This window comes from Carlito syrichta, unplaced genomic scaffold (genome assembly GCF_000164805.1).
Source record: "Carlito syrichta isolate Samal-C Ts95f unplaced genomic scaffold, Tarsius_syrichta-2.0.1 Scaffold301567, whole genome shotgun sequence".
Lineage (NCBI taxonomy): Eukaryota > Metazoa > Chordata > Mammalia > Primates > Tarsiidae > Carlito > Carlito syrichta.
The window spans coordinates 646500-662556 of record NW_007245663.1 but is presented as its reverse complement, the minus strand read 5'-3'; the positions used below and the strand labels follow the sequence as shown (position 1 = coordinate 662556).

Here is a 16057-nt window from a genome sequence, read left to right as displayed (position 1 = left end):
AGCCTCTATGTGACTTCTTTAAAATATTCACAAAGCAGAATAAGAGAGTACTCGCTATCCCTACAATTGTAATAACCACACAGTCATGTTCCTTGCAAGCACTTTAGAGAAGCTGCCTCATAAATTGACTCTAATCTACTGATATTGTCCACAGATGGATGTCTTCTCGAAGTTACTCGTATTTCTCAAGGTAGAAGGTGGTTGTGGAAATGCAGTTGGTTTGCATAGGCAGTGGGTCTATGTTAATGCCATCAAGTATGTGTGTGGGAAAATCTTTGCATTTCCTAGACCATTTAGCTGCTCCAGACATGGTCTGTTAGCCAGGTGACATACAATGGCTTTTCTGAGTGCTTTAGTTAAGGGGCAGGTTGTGTAAAGTAGTGTACACTTAGGTGGATAATTAATAGTTAGTGGGGATTTGTAAGGCTGTAATAGAATATATAAATTTCAGCACCTGTTAAAGTTTTCTCAGAGCAGATAACCTTCCATACTATGAGAGAGTACTCCCCCATTGAAACAATAAAGTGTTCTCAGTGCCTGTGGAAAGTCTTCATGATTAAAGGAGGGCTGGTTTTTATTTCAGATACTGTTTTCCGTGGACATTGTGATTAGGTAACGTATTTTAGTGGTCAGATTTAGAGAGCGGCCCTAGTCAATACTATTTTGTGTGGGTTTGACTGTAGGTGGCAAAAAACAGCTTAATATTTTGGTGTGTTTTAATATCTGGAGAGGATTATTTTGTCAAAGAAGCTGCCCCCACCCTCTACTGTCCCCAAACAAAATAATGGTTTTTTAAAAAAATAATTTCCTGACAAGCAAGTATTCAGAGTGAAAGCCTTTTCTAGTGGCTAAGTTGGAAGAGGTAGAGAGATGAAACATACATCCCAAGTTCAGTTTTTGACTTGGCTCTATTGTGAGTGGTTTTCACACCTCATATCTTAGCTGTCTTGATTTTCAGACATAGAGGAAGTGCTCCCTTACAGCAGTGAGGGAAAGGGCAAATGATAGATTTGTGAAAGCAAAGTAGAATATCTCACTGCTTTAAAAGTTTCATTGGCTGCTCGGTAAATAAAATTAACATGTTATCGACATGCCTGCAATCATATGGTCCTCAGGATATGCCGTTTTTAAAGCCATCTCTATTGATTCCGTTTACACGAGAAGTCACCCAAAATGATAAACTTCAACACTCAAATGAGTCTTTGGTTCATACCTTCACTCACCCAACAAATGCTTGTGGAAAGCTCGTGATACACAGGCCCCGCTTCATAGTTAGTTGTATGCCATAGTTCTTGCTTTCCTCTTGGCCCACAGCCTAAGAAAAGAATTAAGTAGATATCAGATCATTATAATTCAAGGAGTTAGACGATGGATCAGTGAGTGTCCAGGGTGATATTGGAGTACATATCAGGGCTACCCAACCGTCAGCTTCCTCATAATAATGACTAAGATGTCTGAGTACTCACTGTACTTTCCACACGCTGAATATTTCACCTGTGTTATCTTGTTTATTACTTATAACAGACTTCCTTGTTAGGCATTGTCATTGCCATTTTACAAAGGAGGCAGTTGAGAATCAGAGAGATTAGGTCCTGTGCCTGGTCTTTTGCAGCCAGTGAGTGGCAGAACTCAGATTCGAAGCCAGAGCTGCCAAACTCCAAAGCCTTGTCCTGACCCACCTCTGCACCATGTCAGTTGTAGAGAATAAGGAATGTGTTCCCGGAGGTGCAGTAGCGGTTAAACATGTGTTCACCTGCTGATAGAATACCTGATGATAATGGTAGGTTAGTAAAATAAAGATTTTTTCCTTCTCATTAAGGAGATGTCTGGAGGTAGGCCGTTGCCTGTATGGATTCGGCAAACGGTGTTTCTGTCTCTCCTTTTGGCCCTCCTCAGTGTACTGATTTTCATTTTTCAGCTTTGTCTCTCGTCTTGCGTTTCTTGCAGGCTTACTGTTGAGCCTCAGACACTGCATTTTGAGTTCCCTACTCTAATCTCTGTTTCCCTGTAGAGATTAGATTAGCGTCTGTCTCTGCATATATCCCATCATATCAGGGGAGGGAAAAAAAGTTCCCAGAAACTGGTGACTTTGAGCAGGATTTTTCTAACAGCTTATTATCCAAACCTCCAACAGACCTCTCCCCATAGCTGCAAGGGAAGCAGGGAATGTGAACTCTTGATAGCATGGGTTGGATCTCTGACAGGGAGGAGGCAGGCAAGGGAGGAGGGAGTTTATTGAATGCATCGGCATGAATTTTTGTTATAAGTGATCATGCCTAAGCTGAGTCTTAAAGGGCATATTAGAAGTATCCAGGTGGAAAGAAAACTCTTGGTTGGTAGAGACGCTTGTGCAGAGCCATGGGAGCTAGAAAAGATAGCAGCAAACTTGGAACTGAAGTCATTCCACAAGACTGAGGTGTAGTTCCAGAGGAAGGAATGACAGGTGGCACTGGAATAGAATTCTAGCCCCAGAAAATGAAGGGCCTTTCTTGAAGGGTAGTGGAAGAAGTTGGATTTTCCATAAAGCATGTGTTAAACTACTCAAGGATTGATTTTAAATATGGGGTAACATGATCTGATTTATGGGTTAGGACAATCACTTAACCAACTATGAGTAGGAGGCAATTTGAGATGCAAGGAGATTACTCAGGAAGTGATTAAAGCACTTCTAAGAGGAAATGGTGAGAGATTGAACTGAATTAGAAACAATGGGAATGAAGAAGAGGAGATGGATTTGATTGGTGTTAAAATAATGGAAATCGTTGGACTTGGCAACTGATGATTAAGGCAGGGGTCATCCTTGACTTCTTGGTGTCTGATTTGGACCACCTGGTGGGGGTAGTGTCATTCATTAAGGTGTGCGCAATCTGGGAGGAGGAGAAGTAGGTTATGAGGGATATGGGCGGTAAGTTCAGTTTGGGGCTTAATCAATTTTGAGATGTCTGTGGATAGATGGGTTTGTGATTCTGGGTTGGGTTTGCAGATTTAGCATGCAGTAATTCTGTATTTGATGTTGAAATAGTGGGAAAAGATAAGTTACCCAGAGAAAGAAAGAAAGAGAGAGGGAGAGACAGAGAGAAGTCAGCCTTTTTCTGACTAACCATTTTGTTCTCTACAGATCTCAAATTGAAATAAGGATGCCTCTATTATCTCCTAAAAACATTGTACCTTTAAGAAAACTAGCTAATTCATGTTTGAGTACATAATATTTTTTAGTATTATGTTTAACCCTTATCTCTAACAGATTGTTTTTAATTTTTCCCTCCCGCCTCCTTCCTTCTTTATTCTCTTTCGTTCTGTGACTTCTATAGATAAGAGTGACACTCTCGTTTCCTAGCATAAATTTACTCACTATTTTGGGGGAAAAAATCATACATTCTTACAAGTGGAATGGAATTTAGGGCTCTCTTCCTATTCTTGGTGATTTGTATCAGCTTCCCTCCCAGTGCAGGAATTCTTCTAGCTGAACCTCTAGCAAAGTTGTTGGCACATAGGTGACACAACTCTTACTGTATGAATGAATGTATGAATGAATGAATTCTCGACAACACTCATTCCTCTGCTTGGTCGTTCCCTACAATGGAGAAGCCACTACCAACAAGGCAATTCATTGCATTTTGATAGCCCAGCCTTCAGAAAGTTCTCAGTTCTGTGATTGTCAGCTATTTCTTCTGAAGCTACCTAGTGTTGTATATTGCCCCTTTTCCCACATTTTTGAGGATGATGATCTTTCCTTCAAAAGTATCACTGGAAAACGTTGCCCACATCATAGAACATGGCATAACCACATTTTATTTTTGTTTATTTATTTATTTAGAGTTGTCATCTTACTCTGTCGCCCAGGCTAGAGTACAGTGGCATGCTTATGGCCACCACAGCCCCTACTCGCTGGGCTCAGGCGATCTGTCCTCCTCAGCCTTCCAAGTAGCTGGAACTACAAGCACAAGTCACTATGCCTGGCTAATGTTTTGATTTATTGTAGAGATGAGGTCTTACCAGGTTGCCCAGGCTAGTCTCGAACCCCTGGGCTCAGGCAATCCTCTTGCCTTGGCCTCCCAAAGTGCTGGGATCACAGAGGTGAGCCACCATGCCCGGCCCTTTTAAATTTTTACGTACGTATCTATGTGTGTGTGTATGTATGTATTTTTGAGTTGGAGTCTCACTCTGTCGTTCAGGCTAGAGTGCAGTGGCATGCTCCTGGCCACCACAGCCTCAACATGCTGGGGTCAGGCGATCCTTCTGCTTCAGCCTTACAAGTAGCTGGAATTATAGGCACACGCCACCGTGCCCGGCTAAGTTTTTGATTTATTGCAGAGATGAGGTCTCACTATGCTTCCCAGGCTGGCTGGACTCCTGGATTCAGGCAATCCTTTCGTTTCCACCTCCCTAAGTGCGGGAATTACATTCCTGGTCACTGACCTCCCTGTATGTAGTTGTTCTCTTTCCCTTTCTTTTAAGTGGTGGATGAATTCAAGACTTCCCTCAGTATTCCAGATCCGGCTTGATCAAAAGTGGGTCTACTCTTTCTTTCAGTATTCATGAAGTCTAAGATGACATTTATGCGTCATTGTGTTTTCAACGTTCACTGCTTAACAGCCAAGGCCTCCCTTCCTTTGTGTAGAATGAGTCTTTATACTTATCCTTACCTGATTTCTTCCTGTTGGTTTTGGTCTACAAATGTGCTTTGGTTTTCTTCTTTTACTCTGTTGATACAGGAAGTGGGATGGTGTGATGCTTAGTGATGCGCACTCTTGGATTTAAAACTGGCTCTGCCCTGTACCACCTAGGTGGCCTTGTCTAAATTACTTTCTTTAAGTCATCATTTGCTCATCTGTGCTTTGAAGATTCACGCAATCCACCTGTTAGGATTTTGGGGCACAGTAGATAAGGTAATGCATGTATAATGCATAGAGGAAGACCTTGAACATCAAGAAAACTCAGTGAATGTTCACTATTACTATTGCAGGGACGTGAGGAGTCAGCAGGGCTATTTCTATTATTGTGGATCCTTTTCCCTCCTGTCAGTATTCTCTCTTAAGAGAAGGCTTAAGACAAACGGTTGTGTGATCAACAGAGGAAGCAAATGTAGTTCTTGATTTCGAGTTGTGTGATGAAACAAGTTTACCAGATGATAGGTCGGTGGTCGGTTATGATGATAAATAAAGCTGCCATCGACTGATGATTATTAGCTGGTCACCTTGAACTAAGAGCAAACAGTAACAACAACAAAAAGCTTGAAACTAGCTGGACAAGAGTCCTAGATGTGCCTTTACCTACTTCCAATTTGAAGACAGAAAATTCCAGGTGAGCGAGATGTTCAATTACAGATGATAAAGACGATATGAAAATGTGAGTTAACACCAATGATAGATGGAGAGGTAACTAGTTCCTTTACAAAGAGTTTGTCGGGATGCCTTTAAATATTAGACGATGAAAATTAGACTTCCGACAAATTTTCAGGAACACAGTTCTTTACAAGCAAGATCCCTGGAGAGCGATGGTGTGTGAGCTCCTGGGAAAGTTCTCCAAACAGAATTCTATGACAGCTCAGCATACTCAGAGGGAGGGCATAGGTTAGTATCCAACAATCTGTTTTAAAACGAACAGCGGGACCCCATACGTGGTCCACGCTGACCCGAGCCAAGGTTAGGTCACCCTGACTTGTTTTCATAATAAATGTCACAATAGTGACAAGTCATCAGGGCCACCGGCACCCTGTTTACAGTTATAGACTTTCCTGTGGACAGACCATTTTTTAGCTGCCTCTGTCTCATCATGCCTATGAGGCGTATGAATGGTACATGGAAAAAGCTTACCCGTCTTGGTTCATTGTGTGGGATTTCTGTAGACTCTGGCCTGGTGACAACCTGGAGTTCCAACAGGGTGCAGGCTTCATGTGTTCATTCTGTACTGTGATAAAGTTCTTTGGACATCTGTGGAAATGCAAAAGTTCTGTGCACCTGGCTTCTTTTCTGGTCATTTCCTTGCAGATGGGTTTTGATCTAGCGCTGTCGCTGTAAGAAGAAACAGCTAGCCATCCTGAATTCTCAGATTTCATTGTATCCAATTATCTAGGAGACCCGAGAGGTGCTTTATTAGTTAGGAAGCATTTCAGATTTTCTCTGTAGCTTTTACAAATCATCCTGACTTCCTATGTGTTATTTTTTGCCTTGGCACTCATTGCCAATGCTATGTCTCAGAAGAGCCGAGACTTGTGGCCAATAATCCTCAGAAAGTGACGGGGCTGTAGAATTTATTTCTCTGTCACCCTTTTCCAAACCAAAATAGGGTTGTATTTTTCATTTACGTGGATGGACAAATTAGAGTCTTTAAAACCTACTTCCCCCTTTCATTCTTTTTTTTTTTTTTTGGATAATTTGTAGCAAAAAGCTTATTGGTCTTCTGTAGAACTGCTTTGTTTAAAAATCAAATTGAAGATCCACTTGCTTCTGCCTGCAGAGCAAAGCGATCTGCCTTTTTAGAAAATCTGGATGGTTAAATTGGAAGCACGTTCTGCACATGGTTTAGCAGTTAGTAGCCTGGAAAATGACCCAATAGCCAAGATGGTTTTTTTTTAATCTTCATTGTAAGTGCTTGTTTAAAGTTTAAGCCTGTAATTGACTATTTTGCACATTGTTCATTGTTAATTCTTTTCAGGCTATTATAGTTTTGTAAATACATTGCCTGCTAAGTTGTGTCAGTGAAAGAACATCAGTGCTGTAAGAAAATCCGGGTAAATGTGCTGCTTAAAAGCATCACCAGTTAGCACACCGGACTGGATCACCACAGTTTCTTAGTGATCCTAGAAAAGTTACTTTCTGTTTATGTGAATTTCGTTAAAGTGGGTATAGTAGTGTTCTTTTTGGATAAACAGGTGGTACATCAATGCACACTGTTGTGGCCTGGTGCAGAGTTCCTGCTGACTGGTGATTATAGCACTCAGTTCTGCTTTTTTTTTTGAGTTGGAATCTCACTGTCACCCAGGTTGGAGGGCAGTGGCACGCTCCCGGCCTCCGCAGCTTCGGCCTGCTGGGCTCTGGCGATCCTTCCGCCTCAGCCTTCCAAGGTGCCGGAACTACAGGTGCGTGCTATCACGCCCAGCTAATTTTTTTGATTTATGGTAGAGACGAGGTCTCACCATGTTGCCCAGACTGATCTCGAACCCGTGGGCTCAGGCAGTACTCTCGCCTCGGCCTCCCAAAGTGCTAGGATGATAGGCCACCGTGTCCGACCTCAGTACTGATATTCAGCATCCTTAGCTTGTTCCACACTGGAGAGGCACACTCCTTCTATTTTTTACTTATTATATTGCTATATAATACATAAATTACTTCTTATATGATGCACACATCACTTATTATACATGATAATATATTATATATCACTTATGTTGAGTTTTTACTTATTATAATAAACTTACTGGGTGCTACGACCAGGTACCTTAAGCTCTGCTCTATTTCGATTGCTTAGATTTGAAAAATCGTCTTTAATACCTATATCACATGCAGTTTATTGTGTGTCAGTGGGCATGATAAGCACTGATCAGAAAAGAGAGGTACTCTCTGGTATTGAGAAGGTAACTACTTGGTGTCCACTCCTTAATGTTTTCGTTTAGAAGACCCCTAGGGACGTCACTTGATGTTCCAGGTACAACATGATACTGACTAAATCATGAAAGGTTACAGGAACTACAGTGGGAAAGGAGTTACATTCTGCCTGTCAGGTAGTAAGGGCCGCTAGAATATGGAGATAATCTTGGAAATCAAGGAGTAGATAAAATGTGATTTATCTGTGTATGGTAAAGAGGGGGAAATCGTGATTGTGAATGTAGCTTAAGCTGTTTATCATTATGTGCGAGTGGAAACTTACATAAAACCCCTCTTGATTAAGTTTTAGCTGAAACAAAGGATATGATTGGAATTGTAGAACGGGAGAGTATTTTAAGAGCCTGGTGATAATCCAGCTAGAGGCTTTAGCGGATCTGTGGTCAAACTGGAAAACAGGAAGAAAGAGCAGAGAAGCTCGATTTGGGTTGTGATTGGGACACATGGACCTCATGGATCGTTGCACCAGATTTGGTCGTGAAATGGTGCTTTTCATAGCTGATATTATCTGAGGCAGCTGTTCAAATCCTGAGAAATGCAGACTCTGTGTAGGCGGAACTGCAACCTGTCTGTCCCTTGAAGCAGAATGTAACCGTGGGCCTTGATGGTGAGGCCCTGTGAAACAGCATGAGAAGACAAGGAACGAGTCGTGAAGGGAAAAGCACCCAGAGGGGGAACGGGCTTGTGTGTTCAGAGACAAACCCAGTAACCGGAGAGCGAAAAGGTATGCTATGTAAGAACAGACCCACGTAGAAAATTTCGATGATCGGGCCAGCAGACTAGGAAACTGAAGAGCACAGAGCAATTACTTACGAAAAAAGAGACACATCAAGTGTTGTGGAAGGAGACTGACGTGATTACAGGAAGACGTTGAGCAGATCAGAAAACATCCCCAAGTTAAGAGTGCCAAAAAGAAGAACGATTTCCCGATGAGATCATGATCAATAATAATGAGCTGTGTCTCACAAGCATCTGAGGGAGACGTCCGAAAAGTGGTTTTGTCAAGCCTGGGAGAGAGAAAAGGTAAGGTATTGACAGACGATGGAGACACTGCTAAAAAATAAATGAACTTTTCACCTCGGCGTTCACAGAGGAGGAGAGGGGACAGATGCCAGGCGTGGGCATAAATTTCCCAGGGGAGAATGAAGAAAGACAAAAGAGGCCAGGATCCTGCGGAAACAGGTGATCAAGGGGCGAGAAAAAGAAAACTAATAAAACCCTAAGCTGAGCAAGTAGACACCTAAGAGTCGTCAAGACACGGTAAGAAGGGAGGAGCTGCCAGCAACGAGAGGAGAAACAGTTAACTGTGTCTCTAGAATGGCTGGACATTTTTTCGTGGATTTGTTTTTATCTAGTAAATTCATGTGAACGAGGTCCTTTGGAATTTGCTCCTGAAGGAAATAAGTCAGTGTACTTCAAAGAAAAATGATCACAAGTGGCCTCTGAATAAACAAGAAATCTCACCCCCCTCCCCCAGTTCTCAGGTTTTTAGAGTTACCCCACGGCGCTCAGTGTTTGATTAGTTTCCTAAGAGCTGTTTTCAGGGTGTTTGGTGATTGGGCCAGGATTTATTTGATGGTTGCCTTTTAGTGCCAGGCAGTGGGCTAGATCCTGGAACTCCGGGCTGGAAAAGAGATAGCCACGTCCCAAGGGTCTTCGAAGCCCCTTCTCCCTCGTTCATGGAAGCAGCCCTGGGTCTGTTTTGCCATTTCATCCCAATTGACGTGACTGTGTCCGGCATTCCTGGTCTTGTTCTTGACTGGCTGCTTGACGGAGAAAGTCTGGAGCAGGACAGCCTCATCTGCGGCTGGGTCTGTGTGTGGTTCCGTCCTCGGCATGGTGTCTGCATTGTCCCTATCCTCTCTGTCCCTCAGACGTGGGTTTTTCTCTTCCCAAGCTCCCTTCTCTCCCCAGCGTGTGTTGCACCCCCTACAGTCACCCTGGGAGGATTTTAGAATCCCTCACCTCCTACTGCTGTTTAGGAATTCGCAGAATTCTTGCATCGGGAAAAGGAGAGGCTGTCCTTTCAAAAGCACTTTTTCCTTTCTTCCTGTTCCCACCTCCTGCCTTTCTACTGTCCGCACACACACCTCCACCCCAGGCCGAGGACGAGGACGGCTGACTTCATTTGGTTTATCCGTCCGCTCTCTTTGCAACTTGAGGGCTCAGCAAACCAGGCTTCCTAAAAAACCCTTCCATTTCTTCTCCCAGAATTCATCTTTCCTTGCTTAGTGTTCAAATATTACATTATTATTTTTGTTATTATTTTGAGTCAGGGTCTCACTCTGTTGCCCAGTCTGGGGTGCAGCGGTGCAGTCACAGTGCATCCCAACCTCGACCTCCTGGACTCAGGCCATCCTTCCACCTCAGCCTCCCAAGGAGCTGGGAGTGCAGGTGCGTACCACCACATCCGAGTAGTTTTTTGGTCTTTTTTGAGATGCAGTCTCACTGTGTTGCCCAAGCTGATCTTGAACTCCTGGGCGCAAGCAGATAGATTACTTTAAAATGCTTATCCACGCAAACACTGTTACAGGGAGGGGTCTTCTCTGTAGTCACTTCTTCACACTTTCAGATGCGACTAGCAGCTGCCTTGGAATGGAATATGAGGAGTTTCAGAGATGCGGTTTCTGGGCCTGCAGGAGGGACGGAGAAACTCTCATCCAGTTTACCCTACAGTCCTTGTTCCCATGGCCACGTCTTGGAGGTGAAATTAGTCCCCAGTGCTGCCGTCCCACCAGGGCTACAGGTGGTGGTGACCTTTGGTTGGGACAGACCCCCATGAACTCCTGATTCACGTGTGTTCAGGTGTCTCTGAAAGCGTCTGGACTTGACTTCATCCATAGAAGAAGGGTCAGCTAAGCTGCAGCACTTCCTTTTTTTGTATTTTCATGGAGAGCTAGATGCAGTCTGGCTGGCCATTTCCTTGGGGAGAGATCACTCTTGGGTACTGGCAGGCCTGGCAGACACCTGTAAACAAAGCCACAAACCCCACCTGTAAGTGCTAAGTGACTCATAAGAAAGTAGGGTGGAGAGCCGTATGTGGGGTATGCTAGAAAGAAGCTGTGGTTGACCTTGGCCTATATTTGCTTTGAATATGACATTGTCTCACTGTTTCCTAAGGCCATTACATATCGGATGCAAAATAGCTGATGAATGACATTCTTGGGATGTCATCCGGGGACCCACGAGTCCCATAAGGAAGTAGACCACTGCTTGTACTTCTTCAGCTTTGTTGTACATTAGGTGGCCAGTGGACTAGTCACATGATCAGGCCTCGCTGTGTTTGGAGGTCTGGGCTGGAATCCCGGCACCTGTAATTCACACGGGCATCTCGGACCCCAACATCGCCTCAAAGAATTGTTGTCGTTTTCAAAACTGTTCACTTTTCTTGAAGTACTTGTTTAAAAACCTTTCTGTTTCTTTTTCACTCAGTAAAAGTGAGTCATCGCACCTACTTAGCACCTAATTATTTACCACCACGATATTTTTATGGCATAAATTAATAACTTGCTAGGTCGAAGAAAATGGATAATTTTTAATTTGTTAAAATTGTGCTTACTACTACTGAGGGAAAAAAAGAGACTGACATGAGCTCTCTTTTTTAGTTCATTTGTTCATCAAATAGGTAGATGTGATCTAATGGCCCAAAAGGTTTGCTTCTATAGTAATAGCGTGACAGGCAGACTTCCATTGTTGTAGATTTACAATTTTAAACATCATATATATGTGATAGGATTTTTTTTTATATTAAAGGAGAAAAATGTTAACAGATTTTGGCTAACTTAGAAAAAAGGCAAGCCAAATTAGAGGAAAGTCAGCACTATAGATATTTCCCAAAAAATCCATTTATTATTTTTTGTAATAGACAACTAACTGTAAATGACACTTATGCAGAATGCTTAGGGAAAATAGCTAAGGATGTTATGAAATTAGCCTCAAAATTGGTCATAGGTAAGTATGTTTTTCCTAAGTACTCCGGTGATTTTGTTACTCTTTCTAATATTATTTCTGCTATCTTGTATGACTTATTTTGCACAAGCAGAGATTTTTAAAGGCTACCTGTTCTGTCAAAGAAATGCAAACTCCAACGTGTTGTGGTTTGATTTTGTGAGTTTCGTTTTGTATTTTTACTGTTCCGTCTGCAAAATAGTAAGATAGATATTAAGGATGTTTAGTTCTGTGTTCTGTGACCTTCGGAATCATAAAGCTGCTCTTGTCTGATGTGGGTTTTTCACATACATGTGACGTGTTGATCACATTGTGATATGCAGACCTGGCCCAGGTCTATTCAGAGCTACAGTTTCATAGGTGGCTCATGTGAGGCTTCAGCAAACATTTTGGCCATGGTAATAGACCCTCAATGCTAAGATTTCACATATTTTATATTTCACTTATTTTGTGCTTCTGTTGAATCCTGTATATTTAACTTAATAAAATTAAAATGCAGAGAGAAAATCAGTTAAAGGCTCTTCTATGTTTTATAATAGGTGGCCCAAAGAGGAAGAATATGCATGGAATTTAGATCATTTTATTTACTTGTTTTCACATGTCATAGTATATTTCATTTTACCATCGAAATTACTAAAGCCTACTTTTGTTTAGAATTTTTGGGAAGATGAAAATTTAATCTTTAGAGAGAATCAAACCTCTTTTTTTATTGTTTTTATTTTTATTTATATATTTTTTTTGAGTTGGAGTCTCACTCTGTCGCCCAGACTGGAGTGCAGTGTCTGCTCTCGGCCACCGCAGCCTTGACCTGCTGGGCTCCGGCGATCCTTCCGCCTCAGCTTTCCGAGTAAGCTGGAACTACAGGCGTGCGCTACCATGCCCAGCTTATTTTTTTTATTTATTGTAGAGATGAGGTCTCGCCAAGTTGCCCAGGCGGGTCTCGAACCCGCGGGCTCAGGCTATCCACTCACCTCAGCTTCCCAAAGGCGTGGGATTACAGACTGAGCCACTGAGCCCGGCTAAACCTCTTTTATTTTAATGAAGAAAGTAGTTAGATCTTTAATTATGAAATTATTTCTCAGGATATTAATAACCATTTCTTTTCCTGTGAACTTTTTTCCTCATCACAGAATCTTGATTGGTGAAGTTTCATTTGAAGGCATATCCCACTGCCAACAGTCCAAGAATATCCATAACTTCTGGAAAGATTCAACAACATATTGCTTGATTGGATTTTTAAAAATATTTTATCTTAAAGATGTGTGGTACAGTTCAGGATTAGGTATACAAGTGGTTTGATTGGGTTTTAAGTTACATTGTTTGTAAGTTTATTGGGTGTGAATCATTATACTGATTAGTATCCGTTTTTCTGGATGTAGATATGTGCTTCCTGTGGTTCATTCATAGATTCGTATTCAGTCTTTAAATCATTCACTAATTTCATTCTTCAAATACTGAATATCAGTTTTGTGTCAAATGCTTGCACAACTTGGTGCTGGCGGTACACGCTTTCTCACCACATGCGTGGAGTTGCGTTCTGTCTGGTGGAAGATACAGGAAGTAGGAAGCAGGCCAAGAGAAAGACAGGGTCCCATGAAGAGCTCCTAGCAGGTAGGGACACAGCAGAGAGGAAGTTGGGGAAATTGACATTTAAGCTGAGATCCGAATGATCAGGGGGAGACAGCCAGGCAAAGGGAGCTGGCATGAGAATGGTATGGAGGCGTGTTCGAGTCACGGGAAGCCAGATCTGCAGAAGGCAGAGAAAGGATTGTGCGTCTCCTTCCTAGCACTGGAAGGGGAAGGGTGTGAGGAATAGGCTGTACGTGCACTTAAGAGCCAGCTCACGAAGGGCCGTACAAGCCATGTTCAGCGCTTTGTCATTCATTCAGCAAACACGCCTACAGCATTGACCATGTGTCGGGTGCTTGGGATACATCAGGGAACAAAGCAGAAAGGTAATGCCTGCCCTGGTAGAGCTTTTCTTCCAGCGGGGCGAGATAAATGGCAAACATGTCGCTAGTAGTTTTGAAAATGGGCCAGAAGTATGGTCCAAATGATTACAGATTCCGTATTTGCCAACATTATTGAGCCAAATCAAAGACTATTTAATACAAATAACTTTGCAATCATTTCCAGTCCTGAGCCGATAACTGCAGATAGACTTATACATAATTCAGCGTTTTACAGGGATAATTGGGGATTACCTATAGCTTATGTTTGTTGGTCACTCACACTGTATCAGGCGTTGGACTAAGCCATACTCACAACACACTTGAGCAACAGTACTGAAGTTCAGTGCAGTCTGTATTTCAAGTTCACCAGGTAGGTACCTCTTAAGAGTAGAAGGCTTATCGGTAATGTTAGGTAAGAATTCTTGAGAGGCGATCCGTATGGAGGGGTTTTCCGTATGGAGGGGTTGTCCTATATTTCTGTTTTGGAAACGCATTACCAGAACCAGAAATTTTTCTTGGAGCCTTTGATCAATATCACCAAAACAGAAAAATCTCAAGATTTTACAATGCAAAGAAACAAATAAATAGTCTACATAGTCATTGAACTAGACATTTGCCTGTCACTCAAGATCGATTATTGCCAATGAGCAATTTTTATGACAGTGATCACTTTTTTGGGTCAAAGATCAAAGAGGATTCTAGAAGTTTGTATATAGACGCAAAACTAGAAATGTAGTTGAGCATAGTGAAAGGAGAAAGACTTACCTAATGCAAATTAGAGAAGAGTTGAATGAAACTTTTATGCGTCGGAAGCATTTGAAAAAAAATTCTTTTACTCCGGAAATCCCAGGCTGATGTGTTTTATTTTCTTCAGAATAAAAGTCACAAGTGGGTAAAATTATGTTTTTAAGTGTCAGCCTCTACTGGCCAACTACTGAAAGGGGAGACAGCTGAAGAGGAAATGGCACCGTTGACATTGTGTGCATGGATAGTTGGGCACGTAAGGGCCACCAGCAGAGAGAAAAGTGTAGAGGGAAGAGGTCATAAACCGGGACGCCTTGCTTGGAACTGTTAGGTTGGTGCAAAAGGAATTATGGTTTTGGACCACGGATTTTAAAACATTATAACTCGGCTCAAACACGTCTCTATTAATCAAAATTGGAACCCGGATAATCAACCCATTTTTTTGCCAATGAGAAAGAAGTTCGTTTATTCCTGTAGCGTAAAAATTTACGCTTCGAGCTTCAATGAACTCTTGGAAAGCCTTCTCTGCATCCCGCTGGTTGTGGAAGGAAGCGTTGTCCTTGCAATAAGTTGTCGAGATGCTTGAAGAAGTGGTCGTCGGTTGGCGAGAGACCGGGTGAATATGGAGGACAAGGCAAAACTTCACAGCCCAACCCGTTCAACTTTTGAAGCGTTGGTTGTGCAACGTGCCGTCGGGCATTGTCGTGGAGAAGAATTAGGCCCTTTCTGTTGACCAGTGCCGGCTGCAAGTGTTCAAGTTTTTAGTGCATCCCATCAATTTGTTGAGCCACTTTCTCGGGTGGCATGGCTTCGCCGGGATTCTGTAGTGGATCAGACTGGCAGCAGGCCACCACGTGGTGACCTCTTTTTTGGGTGCAAGTTTGGCCTTGGGAGGTGCTTTGGGTCTTCTTCTTGGTCCAGCCACGAAGCTGGTCATATACAATCCACTTTTCTTTGCATGTCACAGTCCAATGGAGAAGTGATTCATTGTTGTTGTATAGACTAAGAGAAGATGACACTTAGAAACGATGATTTTTTTTAAATTTTCTGTCAGCTCATGAGGAACCCACTTAGGCAGCTTTTTCACCTTTCCAATTTGCCTCAAGTGCTGAGCAATTCTAGAATGGTCGACGTTGAGTGTAGCTTTAAGAAGATCAACTTCGATAATTGCTCTCTGATTGCTCTCCATGGGTCGTTGTCAGCTTCCGATGGGCGGCCACTACACTCCTTATCTTCAAGGCTCTTGTCTCGTTTGCAAAACCGCTTGAACCACCACTGCATGGTGTGTTCATTAGCAGTTTCTGGGCCAAATGTGTTGCTGATGTTGCAAGTTGTGTCTGCTACTTGATGACCCATTTTGAACTCAAGGAAGAAAATTGCTCGCATGTGCTTTTTCTCTAACATCATTTCCATAGTCTAAAATAAATATAAAATAGACAGCAAGTGATAAATCATTAGCAAAATACATAAAGTGAAAAGTGCGCATTAAAATTATGGATAACACGACCATATTTATTTAAGAATATATTCTAATATCAAATGACAAATATTAACAATACAAAAACGAAAACTAATACAGTTTAGTAGCAAAAGCAAAAAACCATGGGGTCCACTGAGGTGATCTATTTTCTCCTCTGTGAACCTAAAGCAAATATGTAGTGTTGAAAATGTGTGCTGCTTCTTGCTTAAATGTTGCTGTCATCCGTGGCACACACAGTTAGGTGTCTTTGGTGAGGCATTCAATCTCATGGTCCTCAAGTTTCTCAGTCCAGATCACCGAAGGCATGCTTTTTTTTTTTTTTTTTTTGA

General features: G+C 42.3%; 1 protein-coding gene across 8 annotated transcripts in view; it reads left to right on the top strand.

Moving 5' to 3' along the window:
• Nucleotides 1-16057, top strand: part of TCF4 (transcription factor 4) — a 391888-nt gene that overhangs the window by 163358 nt on the left and 212473 nt on the right. Inside the window, exon 1 of one of the 8 annotated variants that reach the window (XM_008054875.2) lies at nt 8585-8627. The exons of the other annotated variants lie outside the window; for them this stretch is intronic. The gene's annotated coding sequence lies outside the window, so the exon portion shown is untranslated. Of the gene's footprint in view, nt 1-8584; nt 8628-16057 lie in introns of those variants that run through there. 8 annotated transcript variants of the gene reach the window in all.